The 7,138-nt window shown below is 43.1% G+C and overlaps 1 long non-coding RNA gene across 1 annotated transcript; it reads left to right on the forward strand.

Annotated features, from left to right (window-relative positions):
• Positions 1-3,070: 3,070 nt before the first annotated feature.
• On the forward strand, positions 3,071-6,797 carry LOC145804848 (uncharacterized). Its single transcript, XR_014347417.1, has 3 exons — positions 3,071-3,300; positions 3,796-3,870; positions 6,595-6,797. It is a non-coding gene; the product is annotated as an uncharacterized LOC145804848 (long non-coding RNA).
• Positions 6,798-7,138: the final 341 nt, after the last annotated feature.

The following is a 7,138-nucleotide window of genomic DNA, read 5'->3' on the forward strand; positions in this document are numbered from 1 at the left end:
TATGGGGTCATGTCGGACCGATGTAGAAGACAGTTTACGGGGTCATGTCGGACCAATGTAGCAGGACAATTTACGGGGTCATGTCGGACCGGTGTAGAAGACAGTTTACAGGGTCATGTCGGACCGTTGTAGCAAACACTGTGTGATCGTGTCAGACCGTTGTAGAAGACAGTTGATGGGGTCATGTTGGACCGTTGTAGCAGCTGACCGGAATCAATGTCGGGACAGTTTATGGGGTCATGTCGGACCGTTGTAGCAGACACTGTGTGGTCGTGTCAGACCGATGTAAAAGACAGTTTACGGGGTCATGTCGGACCGTTGTAGCAGGACAGTTTACGAGGTCATGTCGAACCGTTGTAGAAGACAGTTTACGGGGTCATGTCGGACCGATGTAGCAGAGGTTGTGGTGGTGCACCAAGGGGGCGACTTTAGGGAGTGCGCCATGAGCGACTTATACATGATACTGTGTATAACCCCCCCTCAAACTCAAATGTGAAGATAGAAACCTATTTGAGGTTGAAACAAAGGGATTGATAAAGCGGACCGGTGTAGAAGACACTGTATGAGTATGTATATAGGCTGCCCAAAAGATATACATGGATGTAGATATCGAGCCCTCAAAAGTCGTGCCCTCAAAAGGTGTGTCATCAAAAGGCGTGCCCGAGTCATGAAAAGGCGTGCCATGAAAAGGCGTGCGAGGTTGTCGGCGTCAAGAGGCGCGCGATGCGCGTGGCTGCCTCGGCTATTTAACAAAGACAGAGCCTGAGGCCGAGGCAGAAGCAAAAAACCTGCGAAATCCTCTGTAAAACTCTTCGTTGTGCTGAGAGAGAGAGGCTGTAACACTGTTGTGCTGAGAGAGAGAGTCTGTAACACTCTGTTGCGAGAGAAAATGGCTTCGTCGTCCCGTGGTCTGCTGACTCTCTTTCCCGACCTTAACGAGTCAACAAGAGAGATAACGGGTGCGGTGGCCCCTGAACCTCAACCAGGCGCCCCAGGGTTTGCTCCGTTGAACTTTCCGATGCGGTCTGTGGAGCAAAGAATGGCAGTGCAGTCGGATGTGGAAGCCAATCAGTATACATTGAAGTCATGTGTGGAAACCATGACTGCGGTGACAAACTTGTCGAACCGGCTGCAGAGTAGGGCAAATGAGGTGCAGCAGTTAAACTCCCAGCTGGCTCTGCTCCAACGCATGTATAAGGATGCGCGAGCAGAGATAAGCGTGCTAAAGGCAGAAAACAAGGAGCTGAAGCGGAAGGCCACCGTGATGTTCCGATTTGGAGGGCCGCCATATGCTGCAGTGGAGGAGCAGGGAGTAGTGATCGTGCCCAGTGGAGTGGGAAATATGGAGGCAACACCGGCAAGGGCCGCCTAGGACGGAGGCAAGAAGAAAAGGCCGGCGGAATAGGCGAAGAAGTGAGGTCGGTTGGTGGCCGGCTGCAGAAAAGAAAACAAATTGTTTTGTTTGTTGTGGTTGTTGTTTTTTTTTTTTTTTTTTTTTTTTTTGATGTAAAATGGTGATCGGGGTGAGCCCCTGATATGAATAAAATATGAGTTTTGGGCAAATTTGTAAATTGTTTTTTTTTTTTTTTTTTTTTTTTTTTTTTTTGGTTGTTGTATGTTTGATTTGACGTGTGCCCCTCTTTACAAAACAAAAACAATAAAATAAAAGAAAATAATAAAAAAAGAGATATATATATATATATATATATGGGGTAAGGGAAAAGATGGGTTTTAAAAAATAGTGGGTATGGAAAAGATGTGGTGGAAGTGATGATTATGTTTTTTTTTTTTTTTTTTTTTTTTTGTTCTGTCAGTGAGCACATGGATTTGGAAGAATGGGTGGATAATAAAAAAGAAAAAAGAAAGGGAGCATGGTGGGTATGCGAAGTAGAGAATAAAATAAAAGTGGGTTTTGTGTGTGTGTGTGTGTGTGTGTGTGTGTGTGTGTGTGTGTGTGTGTGAATATGATAAAATGTCAGACAAATTTGGCTGAGTAGAAATAGTGGTGGTACAAGAATCATCCATATCATCTTCTGATAGAAACGTAGGGAGGGAGCCATGGAAGGCCCTAAGCCAATGAGATCGATTGGGTAAGACCTAAAGGAGCCGAGATGCAAGGGAAGCCATTTGAAGGAGAAGACATTGGGGCTCCTGGTTGAGGAGCTGGAGAGCGAGCCAGATGTCCAGCATGGCGTAGCCGGAACTGGCGATTTCAGGCGAAGCCGCCGTGTCCGCGCCGATGAGAGTGCGAGTGAAGAAGCTGAAGATGAACGGTTGTATCGGGACGAGGCAGCATGGCGTAGCCGGACTTGGCCGAGGTCGGCGGCGGTGGCTGCCGCGATGGGCAAGAAGGCCGAGGAGGATTGATAGTTGGAGGAGAGGCTTTGCTGGTAGCCGTAGGAGGATCTGCCTCAGGAGATCGTCATCTCCGATTACCGGCGCGGCGGAGCTGATGGTGACGGTGTGTTTGAGGCGAGGCAGCATGGCGTAGCCGGACTTGTGATTAGTCAATTTGGTCGGCGAAGATTACAGGTCGACTCAGCAACAGATTGTGATTAGACTCGGTGAGTGCGGGGAGAGGATTGGTGGGTTGAGTTCTGGTGAGTTGGTCGAGTTGACTCGGTGTTTGAAGAGATTGGAGGGGAGAGAGAGAGAGAGATGTCAGCGGCGGAGATGAAGCTGCAGGTGGTGGTGGAGAAGTGGATGACGGCAGCGAGGTGGTGTTGGTTTTGATGGATGAAAATCCGGCATGCAGAAATAGTTGGAAGATGAGAGGTCCGGCGGGCGGCCAAGGCGAGGCTGTCGCCCGCCGGTGAAGCGAAAATATTAGGTTCTTAACCTAGCTCTGATACCATGTAAAATAAATTGATGTATATTATTGATTGATTGTTGATTACAAGATTGTTATATATATTGATATTTTGTTATGTTTACAATGATCAAATATATAGAAGAGAAGAAGGTAGTAGGTGAAGTGGTAGGGGATGAAGTGGAGGTGGTAGTGGTAGGTTAGGTGAGGAGGTGAGTGTGTGTGGTAGGTAGTAGTGGGTTAGGTTTAGTGGGTTTAACAATGTCAAATTCTTCAGGGTCTTACAAACTATAGAGTTTGGTTACAGTGCTTTATCGTTATCGGCTTTGCACTCCCAATCGGTCTCAGCCTCAGCAGCAACACCAACTCCGCCACCGTGATGCCTGGTTGTCGAAATTCAGTTATGGGGATCATTCTATGCATCGTGGTTTGAGGTCGATGATCACTGCTGCCAATAGTCGAATCAGCAGCACACCAGCTACCACTGATATGTGATTATTTTTTCTACCCTTCTTCTCTCAATAAAATCACCCAGTCCTAAAAAAGCTATTCAAATATGATGAAATCATATAGCTAATATTATCAGGTCAATATAATTTTTTCATAGATAACCTATGTAGGAATTTAGAAATAAACTATTCAAATTATCGAGTTGAATCCGTGAAGGCGCCTATAAACCCAACTAGACCTGCACTCGAGGGTGTAGTTGAATTGGTAAGACTTGGAGGTTATAACCTCTAGTTCACTAATTCAACTCTTGGCGAAGCGAATGCTCTTGCTTTTCGTCTAGGGATGAAAAGTGGTGCATTGCATCTCATTATCTTCAAATTTGAGTGTCTAATCTATCTTGAATTGGATCATGTCCTGGATTAGGGGAAAAAAAAAAAAAAAAAAAGAAACTCTAGGTAAATGGAGATTAGCCAGTTCCTTAGTTATATATATTCCAAATGATAAAGTAGTTGGTTATTTTTGTTTCTGCATTGCAGGGTAACAAAGCATGACAACAACAATGTTCAACCGTCAGTGCCACCTCCTCCTAGTAAACCCGGCTTCCCAACCTGGTATGTACTCAACTGTTTAAAATGACAACAACAAGATTCATTTAAGGTGTGACCTTCACAACAGGAACTTTAAGCCTCCGTTTGGGAAGTAGGTTGGCTTTTTGACTTTTTGGCTTTTTTGGCTATTTTAGCCTAGGCTAAAAAGCTTGGTTTGGGAAGGGCTTTTTGGCTTTTTGGCTTTTTTAATTTTTTTTGTGAGAGAATAATGTAATGATTATGGGTTGGATGTGATGTTTTGTTTGTTATGGCTAAAATAGCTTATTTTGTTTTTTGTGGCTAAAATAGCCAAAAAAAGCCCAACCAACTTCTTCCCAAACGGTGCTTTAAATAAAACAAGAACGATCAAATAGTACACATTACTATGTGTTTAGGATAGGAAAGAAAAGATTGGGTACACACCTAACCTTTAACAAGTGCACAAAGTGATTGTCCAGAGACTTTAAATATGTACTATTGTAACAACCTCCGTCCTGTGCTTAGTCATGCACATGCATCTACATGATTTTTGCCTTGTTAAGTTTGTTTTTGTAAGCTCTAATTTGATTTGCCTAAGTAAAGGTCCCTGCTTCTTGTGCTATCATGTTTTGTCTAAGTGTTATATGCATGTTTTGTTCCTTGCCATGTGTGTTGAACCTAGGCTACCTGTCTTTGCTGTCTGACGCCTAGGTCATGTCTTTGAACCCCTTACACCTAAGTCGATGTGTGTGTCAACACCTAGGACCACCTTGGAACCTCTTTGGTTGACTTCCACCTTCACCCTGGCATATTAGCCGAGATGTTCATCATCTAGGCCGAGGTGTGCATCACCTGGGCCGAGATGTGTATCATCTAGGCCCAGATGTTCATCATGTAAACATTCGAGATCCTTGAACCTTGGACCTAGCAGTCTCATTCCTGGACTGGGACGACCTAGGCCGAGGTGTGGTATATCTAGGCCAAGATGCAACACACCTAGGTCAATGGTTACCCTTCCTAGCCGAGATCATAGAAGCCTTTGTTGCCGAAGCCTATGTCTTGATCTGATATCTTGTCTTGCCGGAATGCCCATGCCGCTTTGCTTGTTATACAGCCTTTGTCATACTCTTATCTTTTCATTCTGACACCTTTTTGAGGAGATCCCAATCAGCCGACGCCACGTGTCCCAGTAGGGGTTTAAGTCAGCCAGCAGTGAGGAAACCCATACCTTTTGTCAAACATCTTTGCCTAAGTAGAGAGAAAAGCTCTAGGAAGAAGGAAAAAGGAGTTCTTAGAGGAAGCTAGATTCCAAGCTTGATCTTCACACCTTGAGCCGTTAGATTTCCGTTTTGAGGTTAGATTCTTGATCTATGCTTGTTATTGTTTATGTTAATCTGATCGCATTGCATGATCGAGCATGTTTCATGACCCATACATGGATTTAAAGTTTGTTTAGAAAGAAAAAATGATATTCTTATGTTCTTGAAGAAAAATCATATTTTGATCCGAAAGTTTGCAACAAGTTCCATGTTTTTATGTTTGTTTTCATGAAATCTTCAAGTATAGATACCCAGGTCCATGTTTTCAAACTCATATGATGAAATCTCAGTTTTGGATAACAAGTTATGATTTTTAGCGTTCATGTTCATGTTCTTGGAGAGGAAACCCAGAATCCCAGTTTCACTCTTTTCCCTAAGTGTGGTCGCCGAGACCCACTCTTGCCTAGATCCCACACCTAGGCCAAGCATCGTATCTCACCTTGGCCTATCTTGCATGAACACTTGCACTTTAGTTTATCTTGCATGCACACATTAGTCGACCTTAGTACACCTTTGTCGTCACCTTGTAACATCTCGGCAGGAAGCCGCACGCCTAGGCCTAGGAGACCTCATCTCGGCTAAGAGGTGTGGAACCTCGGCCAAGACTTCCTGAGTTCACCCAGCTAGGCCCTTTCGGCCTAAATCATCTTTGTGCATTCATTTCAAGACCTAGTTTGTACCCAGCATGTTTTCCCGAGAAGAAAAACAGTGTTTAACTTCCAGCATATGTTTTACTGTCTTGTCTTGGTTCTGGAAAGAAATGTCGAGGTCTTTTCTACCCATCTAAAAGCTTGTTTTGAAAGTGCATTGCATGACCATCTTTGAGCATTTCTTCTTGTCTTTTGAAAGTGCATTCAATAGGGTTTATTATGTGTTTGTAGGCTTTGGATCCCTGCTTTAATCCCTACACCCAAAGAGTTATGTGAGTGGTATTTCTAATAAAGTTATTTTATCAAGTTTTGATAAAAGCTTTGTTTCGTTTTACTTTGGAAAAGTATTTTGATGAAGCGTGAATGTTTATCCACTTAGTTTTTGTATCAAGTATTACTTTGTTTTCGATGCATTCCTGAAAGGTCCTCCCATGCTAGGGAACGTTAAGCCTATGTAGTATCTCTGTTGAGATATCTCATTTACCACCGACGGTCTTGTACGGGTGGGTCATGTCTTCTGATTCCGGGTCGGCCACCGACGGTCATGAACGGGTGTGCTCGATTCCGGCCGAATGTTTGTTATGTCGGGAATGTCATCGCATGGCATTATGTAAATGTTATTAAGCATCCAAGAAAGCTTTGAAAGACTTTGATTGATGAACTTGATTCATCCCATGTTTAGCAACAAGATATTATAGGTATTGTTTTGTACAAGATCTTGAATATCATTCATCTAACCCCTTTATTATTTATATCATTCACTGAGTTTCAGCTCACCCCTCTCCCTTATATATATGTAGGTGTTGAGCAGGATGGCGATGTCGCCTAGATGTTTGTTTGCAAGATGCTTTATTTTGTTTTGTAGTTTATCTCTTTTGTATATGTCGGCTTGAGAAGCCTTTTGTTTAAGATGTAACATGTACTTTATTTTATTTGTATTCAAGTTGTAATACCATGAAAAGATGTATGACATTTTATTTGATCTATGCACAGCTCTTATGGACTATTAGTTTTAAATTTAATGTTTCCGCACATGTAAGCCCCATATATGTATACTCTGTAAGTGTGTGAATGTTTGTAAGCCGGCCTTCGGTAATCTCGGATTACTGGTCATCTCAGCACCATCCTACTAGGGGCGGGATGGGGTCGTGACAACTATAAATTTGAAATTCTTTACAATCTTTTAGGCAGCTTTCAAGTACCACATACTTTCTCAATTCACAATTCTAAAGAAGCAAAAGTGATTTTATGATTGTCTGTAGTAAGATATTGCAACAAAGGAAAGAACAAAGCCAAAGCTTTGATGGCTTATATCTGAATTTTGAACAAACTAGCTAGGGTTGG

The sequence above is a fragment of the Camellia sinensis genome, chromosome 12 (assembly GCF_055761805.1).
Source record: "Camellia sinensis isolate YWXY chromosome 12, ASM5576180v1, whole genome shotgun sequence".
Taxonomy (NCBI): Eukaryota; Viridiplantae; Streptophyta; class Magnoliopsida; order Ericales; family Theaceae; genus Camellia; species Camellia sinensis.